This window comes from Anser brachyrhynchus (genome assembly GCF_964034855.1).
Source record: "Anser brachyrhynchus genome assembly, chromosome: 6".
Lineage (NCBI taxonomy): Eukaryota > Metazoa > Chordata > Aves > Anseriformes > Anatidae > Anser > Anser brachyrhynchus.
The window spans coordinates 44,493,339-44,508,128 of NC_137700.1; the positions used below are offsets into that span (position 1 = coordinate 44,493,339).

General features: G+C 47.0%; 1 protein-coding gene across 7 annotated transcripts in view; it reads left to right on the top strand.

Moving 5' to 3' along the window:
• Nucleotides 1-14,790, top strand: part of JAKMIP3 (Janus kinase and microtubule interacting protein 3) — a 94,327-nt gene that overhangs the window by 19,203 nt on the left and 60,334 nt on the right. For 6 of the 7 annotated variants that reach the window (XM_080596650.1, XM_080596654.1, XM_080596649.1 and 3 more), the window contains exon 2: nucleotides 9,519-9,664. The gene's annotated coding sequence lies outside the window, so the exon portion shown is untranslated. Of the gene's footprint in view, nucleotides 1-9,518; nucleotides 9,665-14,375; nucleotides 14,513-14,790 lie in introns of those variants that run through there. The other variant, XM_080596648.1, reaches the window with a different exon arrangement.

Here is a 14,790-nt window from a genome sequence, read left to right on the forward strand (position 1 = left end):
GGGGTGCCGCGCCGGGGGTGCCGCTCTGCGGGCGGGCAGGCGGCGGGTGCGGGGCTCAGCCCGGCCGCGCTCCTGCAGGCTGCGGGGACCCGGCTGCTGTCGGCTCCGAGGCGGAGCGGCGGGGCTCGGTGCTAGCGCCGTGATGCTGCCTCTCCTCAGGCACGCCGCAGGCAGGGGGTGACGGTTTCTCCTGCTCGCCCGGCCTGCTTCCCACGCGGGCTGACGCTCGGTTCCCCCCAGCTGCTTCCCGCTGCCCGACGGCGGGCGGCCGGGCAGGGCTGGGCGCGGACAGCCCGGCGGGGACCCCGAGCGCCCGGCGGAGCGGCGGCACGGGGCGCGGCGCAGCTCCTCCCCGCAGCCCTCGGCGAGCTCCGGGCCGCGGCTGCTGAGTCACGGCCCCGGCGGCCGGGCGGCGCCGCCGCACCCAGCGCAGGTGAGGGGGGCCCGGGGGGCGGCCGGGGGCGGCTCCGGGGGGCCGGGGGGGTCGGGCCGGCCCCGGCAGCCCCCGTCGGGATGGAGCCGGGGGGGCCGGGGGGTGCCGGGGGGGCTGGGGGGTGCCGGGCGCGCCGCCCAGGTGCGCCCCGCAGGCAGCGGGGAACGAGCCCGGGGCCCCCCCCCGCTGCCCCGGTCCCCGCTGCCCCGGTCCCCGCTGCCCGAGGTCTCTGCAGCTGCAGCCTGGTGCTTTTGCAGCCCTCGCACTTGTTTATCTGCTGGAGCTGCAGCAGCCTTATTTATTCGTGCTGTTACACGGCGTTGCTGTGGTCCAGCTGCACAGCCGGAGGCTGTTCGCTTCCCGAAGCTTGTCCATCTTCCCTCCTGCGGCCACGGAGCTGGGAGCGAAATGGAGGGAACCAGCGGGTGTGGGAAGCAGGGAGCTGGCCTTTCGGAAAGCTCGCCGGCTTTCCTTACCAAGAGAAGCTGCAGGTGGTACCTACAAGTGGGAGCGTTCTGGTCACCGTTAAAATGCAACATCTGGCTTTTGAAAACAACGCTGTCCTGGTGAACTACTGCTAAGATGTAAACTGTTTAGGTGGAAAAATAATCTCCGGCTATAATTTCAGATATAAGCATGGAAATTGAACTGGCAGTTGCTCGTAAATTGCAGGTTTGCATTTTGCAAACAAAAACATTTCAAAAGCAAACATTAAACATAAGATGCCATGAATACATATATGTTTTCCATGGACTTTTTAATAGCTTTTTTTAAAAGTTAACAAAAAGCTCAGCAATATCATCAGGGGCTGTGAATTTGGTGCTGCACTGATCAGCTCAGCTCGGTCTCCACAGCAGCCTTCCCCTCCCATCCCTCTTTTCTCCTTCCTCTCATCACCAAGCCCTGGGGCTCTTTCTCTTCCTCTCCTCGCCTCGGCAGGGCTGGCCCCACACCTTGGCTCCCATCTCACCATGGCACCTGTACAAACAGCTTTTATGCAAAGAGACAGGAAAGAAGAAATTATGTGATTTCAATACAGAAATGAAAAAAAGGAAACCAGAAGGGCAGGGGAAATAATCTCATTAAGTCGAAGGACCAAGAAACTTTGTTGTCTCTGCCGTAGTGCCTGGCCTTGTCCTGCCTGATGCGCTTTGGACAAGGAAGGTCCAAAACTAAACCAGAAGCACTTTGCTGCTGTGCGGGGTGCAGGCCAGGCGGTCATTTTGTACTGGGAATCACAAATGTTTCTGCAAATTCTTTGAGGACAAAGTTTGCTGCTAACGTGAACTTCCTAGCCTTTTGGTTTTGTTTTTTAAGCAGCAGATCAGTTTTAGCTATTTTTCCTCCAAAAGCAAAGGAAAAATCGTGTGCAGAGACTGGCTGATGCCCAGACAGTTGGGACTTTGCAAGACTGCAGCAGCTGTGAAGGGCGTCTTGGGAAGGGAGCATGAACCTTGTAGCAGACAGGTCCCCGGGGCCTGCCAACGCCTGGGCACACACTGGTTTTAGAGCAAGCACTCTGAAATGCCACGCCGAGTGCTGATGTTTGTTTGCATCTGACTTGGACTCCGAGATGATGCCGGTGCTTATTAACAGCCGGGAGAGCCGCCCATCCTCCCCGGCTGCAGCCGGGGCTCTGCTGCCTTGCCGTGACATGGGAAGACGTAGCGTGGTGTGCTTCCTGTTGGGCGATTTAATTGGATGCGAGTTTGAAAACAAATGTGGAGACACGTTAGTTCTGTGGTGCTCAGCTGAGCTGGGATTTAGGTGAGGCATCACCCGAAATGAGGACAATCTCTGTCCTTCTCGTGATGCCGTGCTTAGCTGTGGGGCTGGACGGCCCTTTTTATGGCTGTTAGGGAGCGGGGTGTCGCCCTGCACGGGGCTGCAGGCTGCGTGAGCTCGGCTCAGGGGGCTGGCTCAGCCCTCCCTGCACCCCCGAGCTGCTCGGTGCGTGGCCAGGGCTCTGACAGGGGCTGGGGAAAGCAGGGCCAGGAGCCAAACGGTAATCCTGACTGAGACAGCAAGTGAGGATGCTGGTGGAGCCCCCTGAGCCTTGGCTTGCAGTTATTTTCTGATGTGCTCTGGGTTATGTGGGGAGAACGCTTTAGAGAAGTGAAGCAACGTGCAGATCGAGCTGTGTGTCCAGGGCTGTGTACCAACGGTATCTCACTACGAGCAGTGATGCTGGGCCTCACAAACTGCATGTGGCTGAAAATGAAGTCAAACTGCAGCGATTTTTACTCTAAGCCTCTTAAAAACAACAACAAAAGAAAGCAAAAACCAACCGCGACAACAAACGCCATGCACTACAAAGGCTGTATAATTTTAATGATTTTTCTTTTATTCCTTTTAGTATCCATTCCTAGAGCACGTAAAAGCTGAAAGAGGGAGGGGCAGCGAGGCTCCCAGTGCTGTGCCCTGGCGGGCTGATGGAGGTGCTGTGTGAGCAGCCCGAAATAGCTCTCCTCCATGTTCTGCTTTCCCGTTTTCAGCAGGTCGCCTTGGAGAGTTTGTGCTGCTGGATGTTTTCTTACCGGGGAGCAGAAGCTCTGTTGCCAGCCACGTGCTAGCCCAGGGAATGCTCAATTTCTTCATTTGTAAGGGATTTATGTATGTATATCCAAAGCAAGGGTTTCAGAGCAACTATTTATTTCATTTTTTTTCCCTCTTGGCAATACGTGGGAGGCATTTGCAGCAAAACCTGTTGCTCTGATGCATTTGTTACTCGACCTGCTCCCATGGAGGCTACGTAGCGTCGCTGTACCTTTCCTAGGCGCTGTGACAGGTCCTGCTGGCGCTGGATGCCATCAGCTCCGCCGCTGTCACCCTGCGGCCGGTGGCTCATGCAGGGCAGGGTGAGGGCTCTGCTCAGAGCAGCAGCATTTGTCTCTCGGGGTGGGTTTGGCTTGTGGTGGTTTGATGGCAGGAGCAGCAGGATGACAGAGGAGTGCTGCCAGTGTCTGCAGTGCGCTGTGCAAAAGGGAAGACTTGTCTGTCTGCTGTGAAATCGTGTAACTACCTCCTGCCAATGCCCCTTAATAACGTCGGGTGGCTTCTCGTGCTTGCATTATTGTGAAAAAGTAAATGAAACATTCTCTTCACCTTCATGATATCAGTCATTTATAGCTGCCTGTTTAATGTCTCTTCAAAAAATCACAGGCCTTGATTCTCTTGTTACCTGGCTGTACCCTTTACGTTTCTTTTAGATGAATATTACTGTAATCACGAATACCTACCACTTATCCTTCTGCAGCATTATAATGCTTTTCATCTTGTTTCCTGCCTCCTGCTATTAAAATCTGATATCTTATTTACCTAGCTGCATGTACAACAGATGTCCTCAATGATGACTTGATCTTTCCTCCTAAACCTCTGTCTGCAGGATGTGTCAAAATGTATTTTTAAATATGGATTATCTTGTACTTTCCCGTATTGAATTTCATGTTGCTTAGTTACTTAATTTCCTAGTCTGTGGTTATTGTTTTAGTTTTCTCTTCCCTTTTCTTGCTTTATATTCCTCTCTCATCTTGATTGACCTAAATAATCCTCTGTTATCAGCAGATTTTGATATCCCACCCTTTACTCCTTTTACAGGTCGCCAGCAGAATATCAAACACTGCCAGCCCTGGCTCTGGTCCTTGGAGCCCTCAGCTGGGAATCTCTCCGTCTCAGCGGTTGTTCCTCCTTTGTTTCTATCCCCCACCCATGCCTAGACTTTGTTATACATCATCTTACTAAACCTTCTTAAGCAGTTAATTGCGTAAGCATCCAACCCTAAAGTATACATTGTGAAACCGAGGCTCAGGTTTACGTTCTGGCATCCTTTACACATTTACATGCAGGGTTTCTCTGAGGTCGTGTCTGCTGGCCCAGATTCAGCGCAGCCCGTGAAACCCTTCCGCCTGCTGGGAGCAGCTCTCTGCAGGTAGTCACAGTGTGTCTGCCTGGACGTGGACTCCTCTGGAGCTTGTGGGCTTGATGACAAGTGTTTGCCCAGTTCTTACCTATATTTTGTCAAAACTTTACCAGGCTCAGGCTGCAGCTGTACGGAGAGCATGGCTGTTGCCGTGCGTTACACTGCCCAGGTGCCCAGGAGAGGCACGGCTCCATCCTCCACCACTGCAGACCCGGCCGCTGCGGTGGCAGCAGTGGGCAGGAGGGCAGAGCCCTGCGGTTCCTTGTGCCCGCAGGCAGAGAGCGGAGCCGCCGCTCCCAGCACAGGCTGCTCCCGCTGTGAGGAGCAGGGATCGGGCAGAAAGTCAGAAGCCAGATGGACACATCCTCTTAGCTAGAGATCGGTGCGGTGCAAGCCATGTGAGAAGCGACTTTCTCTGAAGGAGTAAGCGCAGAAGGCTCTAAGGCTGGAAAATCCTGGATTTAAATGCTAGATTACCCAGGTGCAACGCTAAGCAAACAGCTAGGAGAGAGCTCTTCCCTAGCCGTGTCCTCTCTGTAAATGGAGGTGTTTGGGACAGTGTTCCCCCAGTTCTTCTATATAGCGTATTTCACAAAGAAAAGCAAAGCTATCGCTATTTCCATTCTGGACAAGCCCTTGGGAGGGAGAGGTCTGCATGTGAGTAGGTTCTCCCAAGGTAAGACCTCAGCAGGCCTTGCTGCCAGAAGATGCCACTCAGGATCGAGTGACTTAGTCCTTGGTGCTTTAAGGGCCAAAAGAGCAAGTGTGGTATCACAGAAGATTTCCTCTGTAGTGTGGTTTTTTTGTCGCTTGGCACTGTGTGGGCTAAGGAAGGCTGAGGAACTTCTGGATGTCCTCCGGATCTGTGCTCCTAGCAGGAGGGTGAGGCGAGGCTTTGCGTGGCCCTCAGCACAGCGGGGTGAAGGGATGCAGTAGGTGAACTCGGGCAGTGCTCAGGGGAATCCTGACAGCCTTTAAACAAGGATGACAGGGCTTGCGGGTGTTTTACTGGAGCCACTGTGAGTGCAGTGGATAGCCCCGCACAATGACGCTGGGCACTTGGTGCCTCGGCTGCTGCCAGGCTCCTGTCTGCCACCTCTCAGCTCCTGTCCTCTGGAGGGCCAGGAGACTTTAGAAACTAGAAACATCAGTTTTCTTTTTGGTGCTGTTTTCTCTCTATTTTTATTCGCTTGGATTATACCACATATCTGAAATATCAAGTGGACAGTTCCTGCGCTCGAGCAGCATCCAGAGTTCAAGCATTGATGACAAATTAACGGAGCTCCAAGACTACGAAGGGTGTTTGGGACCTGATTCCACTTGTGGATAGACCATAAGGTTTTGGCTCATTAATGTTTTATTTTGAAGCCATACTTGGCTTAGCTGAGAGATGAAGTCTTTCTCATCATTTGTGGTGGCATTGGGTACTTTAAGCTGTCTGCTTTCAGCACTGGTTTCTAAATGCAAATACTGAGAACCTGAGAGCAGACACTTTTGTTTGAAGGGAGCTAGATAAAGCAGGTGCTTTTTGTTGAAATAACCCGATTAAGGGATGCATGGCAAATTTTACTCTGTATTTTAGAATGGCAGGACTTAGCTGTACAAGAACAACAAATATTCTTGTTATGCTCAATTATGTTAGTAGCCTATGCAGAAGTGTGCTGATTGACATCAACACATCTCGAGTTCTATGGACATCTTCAGTTTCTAGCTGGGTTTATATTTCATTTCATTTTTGCCTTTGCATATTGGTCCCTGGATGTCTTTTGATGGCAGTTGGAGCCACGTGTGTTACCTGGTGCCATTAGAGATTTAATTCTCTGCGTGCGTTGTCCTTCTTTGTCCAAGTCACAGGAGGCTGTGAAACGTGGTATAATTTCTATTGACTTTCTCATTGCACACACACACGTACTGTTTTGGATGAACCACCTTCTGAGATGCTCGTTCCAATTATTTTTACATTTGCTGCTGATTACATTTAGTGCAGCATTAGAAGGTTCAATCTACATGATCCCTGTTAGGAACTCTGTATCTTCAGCATGACAATGTATGTGAACTGAATGTGATTTTCCGTGGAAGTTAGCCTCTCTTCTGGCTGTTAGTCTTGGTTACAGAACTAAATAAGAGGTTACAGAGCTCCAGTGCTGAAAATAAGGTTTCCCTAAAGGACTGGATTCTTGACTTCATTTTAGATGGGTCTGGTTCTGCCATGCTGAAAGGAAGTCTTAAACCCACTTACTGCTCTGTTGCACAAAACTGCAGAGAAATGGATATCTGCCTGCCAAGCAAATTGACTGGGAAGATTGATGGAGCATCTCAAATCAAATCAGCTTAAAAAAAAAAAGAGTAAAAATCAGATTATAGCTTTAAAATTCTCAGCCATGTATATCTGGTTAATGCATAGCCACCTATGAGCAGAAATCACCTTGACAAGGTCAGCAGCAGTGAAAAAACACTGCATCTGCATATCCTTAGCACGAAGTACCTCTGGTGACGTGCCTCTGGCCCGGGAAGGCTTTGCTCCACGGCACACGGGGCATGTCCTGCTCCTCGGCGTGGCCTTCCCTGCGTGCTCTGAGCATTTCCCTCCTAGTCACCGCTTTGCGTTTCTGTTCAGAGACATGAGCTCTGTTACTGCAAGGTTCAGTAGCCTTTCTGTTCCAGTATCTGGGAGGGTATTTTGCCTTTGGGATTTTATTCAGACATCTTCCAGGGCCTGGACTGAGTCAGGTTTGTTTGTTTGGTTTGTTTCATTTTGTTGTTTATTTTAAATCTTATTAATGTTGTAAATTTGATTAAAAAGACTAAAATGTTTTTCTTATAATTGGAAATACGTACTTAGCCAGACGAAATAGGGGTATTCCAAGTACCGAGTACCTCAGTACTTAGCAGGGATTAGAGGATGTGTTGGCCGTATAACACACTTGTCAGTGGGGTTCTTTTCTACTGACCTGAGCGCCTGGGGCTCAGCCGTGACTTACAGGAGCACGTCTGAGTTCCGACCTCAAGCTGATAGATTATTTGCCAAAAAGTGGTTGGTCTAAATGGGCCCTTTGCGTACCAGAAGCAAATGGTAATTTAAGAAGCGGTGCTTTCCGTTAAAGCGTTCAGCTAGCTCTGCTGTCTGCATCCTCCTCTGCTAATTCCCCATCTTTTCACCCGCCCTTCCCCAGGCTGTGCCGGTGCGCGGGCTGGCGCTGCCGTGGGAGATGCTGTGCCGCTGCACCAGGACCAGGCGGAGGCTCTCAGGAAAAGAGCCGGGGCCTCCAGGGAGCTGGCTCCGCTCACCTGTCGCGTTCCTGGCTCTGAGGGTGAGCACCAGCTCCGCATCCAAAGCCTCACTGCCTCGCTCATCCCCAGAACCCATCTCATGCTGGCGGCACGCTGGGCTTGGCAGCCCATGGACGGGGCTGTGCTTGCTGTCTGGTGCTCGTGAGAAGTGCCTTTCAGGCCGTGACTTCCCACTACTTTAATGATGGGATCCTTTTAGTGAATGGCAAGTTTCCTACTGACTTGAGTGGAACTTGGCTCGAGTGCCTGATTGACAGCCTGGTGAAATAAATGGAAAATGCATGATTTCAGAGGGCTGTGAGGGAGGCCACAAGGGGTTACGGCTGTTCCCGACTGCACTGTTTCTGTCTGGCATCTTCACCCCTTGCATAAATGCAGCCTTTCTAGATATGTAACGGAGCTGCTCTGTGGAGTTGTCCGACAATATATATCTATATAAATATTAAATCCTTTTCTAAAAGGGATTTTAGAATTCAGATTCTCCTAACAGGCTATTCTATGATATTAAATTGTGCAGTATCAGGAATTGGGTATTTTGACACTATCTGTGAGAAGTCATCGATCACTTCATTAATAGGTGAATCATGAAACCTGTGAAAGCATATGAATTAATTAGTTATGCAGATGTTTATTTCATACAGTGATCCCCGAAGATACTAGTGGTAAATTCAGTAGCTATTCTCATGTACTTAAAAAAAAAAAAAAAAGAAAAAAGTTTCTGTTATTTTCTGTTATTCACTTAAATCTGTCCCCATCTATTTTATATTTCAATGCTTCTTAGTTACAGTTCATTTTGCTTCATGTGTGAGATCTTTTAGGTTTCTGTTACAAGCTTGTTGCATCACACACGAACAAAATACATAGAATTGAGACCTTAGTCTGGATATTACATTTCCAGCAGCTTCAGTGCTCATTTCACAGCAAGGTGTGGTAAGCTAAATACTGCAATCCTTATCTCCTCAACAGGATTTACAAACAAGTAAAGGTTTGGTGCCTAGGAGTGTTTTCAGAGCGATGCGCGTTGTTCCTGTGGCTCTACAGGCAGTGAACGTGCCTGCTGTAGCTTCCACGGGGCAGTGGGAAGCAAGTTCTACAGGGTGATGTGCTGCAGCTGAACTCGGTGCTACTCAGGCTCAGAACTGCTATTCTGAATGTGCAAAGCCTGGCTTTTTAACTAAAACTCATAGTAGTAACACCTTTGTTTTGTCTCTTGTATCCGTGTATGACTTCTTTTGTGCAACTCTCTCTTCCCTTGGAGAAGACGCAGTCTTACACTGCTCTCCCGTCTCCCAGTGTGTTTTAAGCGATGGTACAAAGACGCGGAGGAAACCCAACAATTAGAAAGCACTGCTCTCACCGAACCGTCCAGAGCTCTCATGTATCAAACTGCTGGCTTCCTTCAGGAAGGAAAGTAAAACTGAGTTAATAACCCCAGAGCACATAAATAAAAGCTGGTTCTGGAAATGATTCCCTTCCCTATGCTATTATGTTATAATGTGATAGAAATCTGTGTACTTAAAATAACCGCAGCTAATTGGGTAACAATATTTATAAATGACTCTGTTGTGTTCATTACGATTTTGCCAGTGCAGTTCCTATACTGAATATTTGTTTAATGCTCCCCACTTCAAATACTGAGAAGCCCCATTGTGTGATACTGAGAACCAAATGTTAGGTCATGGTAATGTGCTGTTTGAACAGCTTTTCTTTTCTGCGCTCATTTGTCATCTCTAAATTGGACATCACTCTCTGTTTCACCTTCTCTAACAAAGTTCTTGCCAGAAGCCAGAAGAGCAGCACGTTGCCTCTTCAGTTACTTTAATACAGACCTCCCTTTTACCAGAATTTACTAAAAGCTCTCTTGGTCTTTCCCAGGGACCATCTTCCCACCTGAGACCATGCCATCAGGCTCGTACGTGATTCCATGAGATTTTGGACACCCAGCCCTCACCGGGACTGCCCACATCGACCAGATGTTTGGGGGAGAGGAAGGGTGCTAATCCCCAGCGCTGCTGTCTTCGGTGGGTACTCCGGCCTGTTCCTGCTAAGAGGGTCAGAAAAAGTCTCCAGAAAGTCTGTCTGTTTGATCATATTTTTACTTTCTTTCTTAATCAGCTTATGGGCCAAGGGGCCTGCTCCCTGTTAGGTAAGGTGGGCTGAAATTAGGGAGCAGAATCTCAGCAACTGTCAAGACGAGGTAATTTAAACTAATAAGCAAACAGGTCTGAAGTAATCTGATCCCCAGAGAATAAACTTCGGGGAGGGGTGAATGAACAGCTTTGCATTAGAGCTTGATGGGCATTTAACAACTTGCGATTGATTTTCATTCAGGAGATTTATCTTTCCATTCAGATTCTTGTTTGTTGCTGTTAAATGTAAATTTTTATATCAGTGTAGGACTGGGCACACATCTAGTTATAAAAGAAACAAAATGTGACAAATAAAAATATTTTTTTTCACTTGGAAGGCCATGGTCAGGCTAAAGAAAGGCTCTGCTTCCCATCAGTGTCCTTCCATGCTGTCCAGTTCCACAATGCTTAGTTTGCTGAGGATGAATCATTCTGAAAATTAGTCTTATTTATGAAATCTAAAATGCAATGTTTTTGTTGCCACAGTAGAGTCTGTTATTTACAAACTCATTTATAAATCGAATAAATCCAAGAGCTGAAATTCTTTTATAACTGTGCTGCAATTAAATGCTGCCTTTTGCTCTCTCAAATCCAGCTGTGTTGTGTGTTCATGCAGAAGAGGGCTGGAGAGGTAGCATTAAATAGTTAGTTATTTAGGGATGTTAATAACATGCTTAAAAGGTTTCTATAAAGTGCTTTTGGATCATACGACGCCATCTGTGTTACAGTTGATTGTAGTTAATTATACAGGGATGAATTCCTTGGGAAAATGGATGGCATTGCTCAGACAGTTTGTTTGTGATCAAGATAATGGAATGACACAACATTAAGCTGACAGAATTAAGTCTGAAATGCACTCCTCGCTAATAATCCTAGACGAATCAGTGAAATTATTCTGAGTTGCTCCAGTTTAACTGAGAATTTGGATAGGTGTATTTTTGTTATATTATAATAACTTCAATGTATTTTTGTATCTAAAGTACTGAAGAATATCTAAGGAAAAAGGAAAATTATCTTCCTACATAATAGTTACTGTTTCTAACTTATATAATTTCTTTACTTTCAGCAGTTTAGCCATAAGAGATGTAAAAGTAAGAAAGGTGGCCCGCTTAGATAATGTTAAACTTGTGGTGTTAAAATACCAGGGTCTGCCTGTTCAGATTTAGTAACAATTAGGTCTTCCAGTACTTAAATTTTATTACTCTCTTTTGTATTTACTATAAACTATTTATTAACTATGTAGGCTATTCATAGATTGGGCAGCCACCTATGTCTTGCTTTAAAAAAAAAAAACTTTAGAATTTATTATGAAAAATCAGTGGTTGGGGCTTATATATGTGTGCATGTGATGCAGGCAGGTAAACAATGCATGTGTAGCTTACAGGGTTCAGGACTTTGCTTTGGATTCTGTAACTGTGGTCCACCCATCCATGAATTAAAGCTAACAGTGGGTGAGGGATTAATCTTTGAGGAAAAATTCAGGTCAGTCAGGATTTGACATGTGTTCGTTAAAGCTGTTGTTGGAATTGATCTAATCCTAAGCAAAACTTTGGCTAGACTTCCATCTGCAGAAGCTCATTACTGTGTGGTGGTGGGTTTTGCCTTTTTTTTTTTTTAACCAGTTACTATGTCATCAAATTTACATTTTAGAAGTTGTTCCATGCTGGGAAATATTGTGTTTGTTTTTCCCTATGGAAACTGAGCTTTACCCTAGAACAGCTAATTGTCGAGAAGTATGTGCACTTGGTAGGTGCACAAGGGTAGTCCACAGGGGATTTGCTGGCATACAGAAGCATGCACTAGCTCTTTTCAGAGTGGAAATCTTCAAGACAGGATGCTGTTTCCTAGTCAGCATGGCACTTGGTTAGAAGCAGGGCCCTGAATTTAAGTCTTCTGCATCCTGAATTCGTACCCTGTGTGCTTGAGCTTTACTTTGCTGTCTTCTGCCAGATTTCATGCACGTTTTGTTTTAAGCCTGAAACTTTCTCAGCAAAAGTGCGGTTGAGACAAATATTGGAAGTTTAAGTTGAGATAACTGCATTTGGTCTTCTTAAAAATAAATAAGCTGAGATGAGTTTGATTATATGTTTATAAATATATGTATATATAAAATACATATATAATATGTATATGTTCATAGTCGCAGTAAGTTAAGGTTGCATGGGATAATCAGGGATCTGTGAACTCTGGAAAGTGCTCTAGAGTTTCTTATTGGTACAGGTCGCTTCTGCTAAAAACGGGGATTCAAAGAAATGAGACTTTACATGGCTTCCCTTTTAAAAAATGGTCTGTCATTCACTTCCTATGCTGGTTTCACTACTGAAGCTCAGCAAAGCACAGTCCAACACCAGGTTAAGGTCTGAGTATCACACCAAACGTACTCCCTTCCTCCTCCTTAATCCCTCCCTTCCCAGGTCTGGCGAGCCCGGGGTGACCCTGCCCTCCCTGCGGCAAGGTGCCGCCCTGCTGGGGCCACGCCATCCTCCTGGGATAGGGATAAGGTCAGCCCGGGCTGGCGGGACAGCAAACCGCCCTAGGAGCTAGTGCCAGCTCGCGTGGAGCTTGGTTCTGTCACAGATATCGCTGCTGGGGTTTGCCCATGCATGGGCTAGCGAGGCTTGAACCCTTTTCTGCTCGATGGCAGAGTTCACGTCCTGAAGGTTATCTTGCAACTGCTGTCATGGCAGCTTTGTCATGTCGAACTGCATTAACCAAATTTGTTTGTTTGTTTTTCAATTTAATGTAACATTTAGTTTTCAATTTTAACTACTTTTCAATCACGAGAGAGTTGCACAGTAAATTATCATGTCTGAGGCACAAAAAAACAGCACAAACCCAGTACTTTGGCCCAGCATGAAACAACCTTTCAGAGGATGGCGAATTTTCTTTTATTCAGATCTATAAACTGTTGAAATTTGAAGTGAAAAACTGAGATTACTCAAGAAGAGCTTCCCCGTATCAGGAAGTGGGAACTCAACCATATCAAACATATATGTCTGTGGCTGAGTTGCATTTTGCATTTGCATATTGCATTTTCTTTCAATTACAATATTTTGAGGTGTGCCAGAGACTGAAAAAGGATTGTATAAAGCCTTTAGTTATAATAGTTTTTCAAAAGAGAAAAAGAATAACGTTTTCACAAGCTCATATCATGTATTTGAAATGTCCAGTGTTTCTAAAAACAGTGTTTTGTTTAAGCTGTTTTGTTTAAAATATTGGTACTCTGGTAGCAATCTATTCATTTAATTCAAATATGGTTTCAGAAACTGTTAACTAGAAAATGTGTTTTCCAATTAGCCTTGATGTCTGAACTGCAAGTCAGGAGGCAAAAAGAATGATGAGCCCTGCTAAAGACACCTTATGATGCATAATTGATGCTATTTTCAATATCAAACATACCAGGAATCATATCCATATATCCATAATATATTCTCCCTGTATCAAAAATATGAAGACATTACTATAAAAATGTCTCTCAGATTCCCCTCTACAGAACTCGTTGAAAAATAAAATAAAATTCAAGGGCGACATACCTCACGTATCAGAACTGTGTTTTTCTGCCCATTACTGCCCAGGACTGTGCAGGCAGTGTCCCACTGAGCTGGGCTGTTTGCTCGGGTTTGGCGTTAGCTTTTGGGGCTCACCACACGTTAGCTCGCTGTCAGAGCGTGGTAGCTGAGAAAGCCAGAACTGGCTGATTTGCATCCCTTCTCCAGCACGACAAACTCTCTGCTGAGTTCTGTGTAAGTACAATGATGTTGGCTTGGAAATATTTTTATGGATGTTTTTTTTCTCACAGCATTTGGGAGAAATATTCTTCTAAGACTGGCATTTGTCCACCAGTCCCCAGATGGCTCATGTGTGCACAGGCATGCACCAACAGACACCGCTGTTCGGCATTACAAGACCATGACTTTTTTCGAAATACAAATAACTACTTTCATACTTTACAACAATGGTGCTTGTTTCATTGCAGACACAGAAGCTCATGGTTGCCACTAGAAAGCTGCCTTACTCTGCCCAGTCTGATTTCCCATTATTATCCATCAGAAAAACAATTCAGCGTACGCCACAAGGACGAATGGTTCTAAACCGTGTAAATCCCGCTCTGATCTGTAGGACAATGAACACCGGAGGGGTCCTCTGTGCGTCTCACCAGTTCTTGAAAATAAGACCACTGCCTTGGGGTTTTCTCCTCTGATGCATTATGCTGCTTACATCGACCTGACCCTGAGGGGTTGTGGCCAGGAGCCCCGAGCCGAGCCGATTCTGCAATCATTGCCTCCTCCTGCGGTCTGCCGGCCGCGTGACACCGGCAGCCACAGGAGCTTCTCCCAAGGGGGAGAACAGAGCTGGGATCCACGTTTCCTCCGTGGTTCGTGCCCATCCTTGGCAGCATTTTTATCCTCTGTCACGTCCCAGTTAGGAGAAGACGTGCCACCCAAGGGCCGGGAGGCCGCAGCTCGCAGGGTCGTGCAGGGCAGATAGGTCCTGCTGCCTCCTCCACCCGCGGGCAGGGCTGCCTCCTCGCCCCAAATCAGAGCCTGGTGCTGCCTCCTCGCCCCAAATCACAGCCTGGTGCTGCCTGAGAGAGCATGGGGCTGGGCAGGGCATGGGGCTGGGCAGAAAACAGAAGGCAAAGTGCCCGATGAAACCTCCCGAGGAAATGCAGAGCAGGAGAGGACAATGCCTCCCGAACTGGTCTGCTCCCTGGCAGTAAATTACAGGCTGCGTGGCGGAGTGAGTACGTGCTTGATGCCTGTATGTCTTTTGTTTATTCTTCCTGCGGCTCTCTTCAGCACAGAAAACCAGTGATAAATGAATGGTTTGGGTAACATGTTTATTGATGCTTTTGTTCTCTCTGACACAAAGCCTGTTGTAAATATTAATAACGATTTATTTTTTTTTTGCTGCTTTGCCTTCAAAATCAATGTTCTTGCAGGTGAGCAGTAACTCAGGTTATGTTTCTTGGTATTCCAGAGATAAATGAATCTTGTCAATAATAATATACATCATTC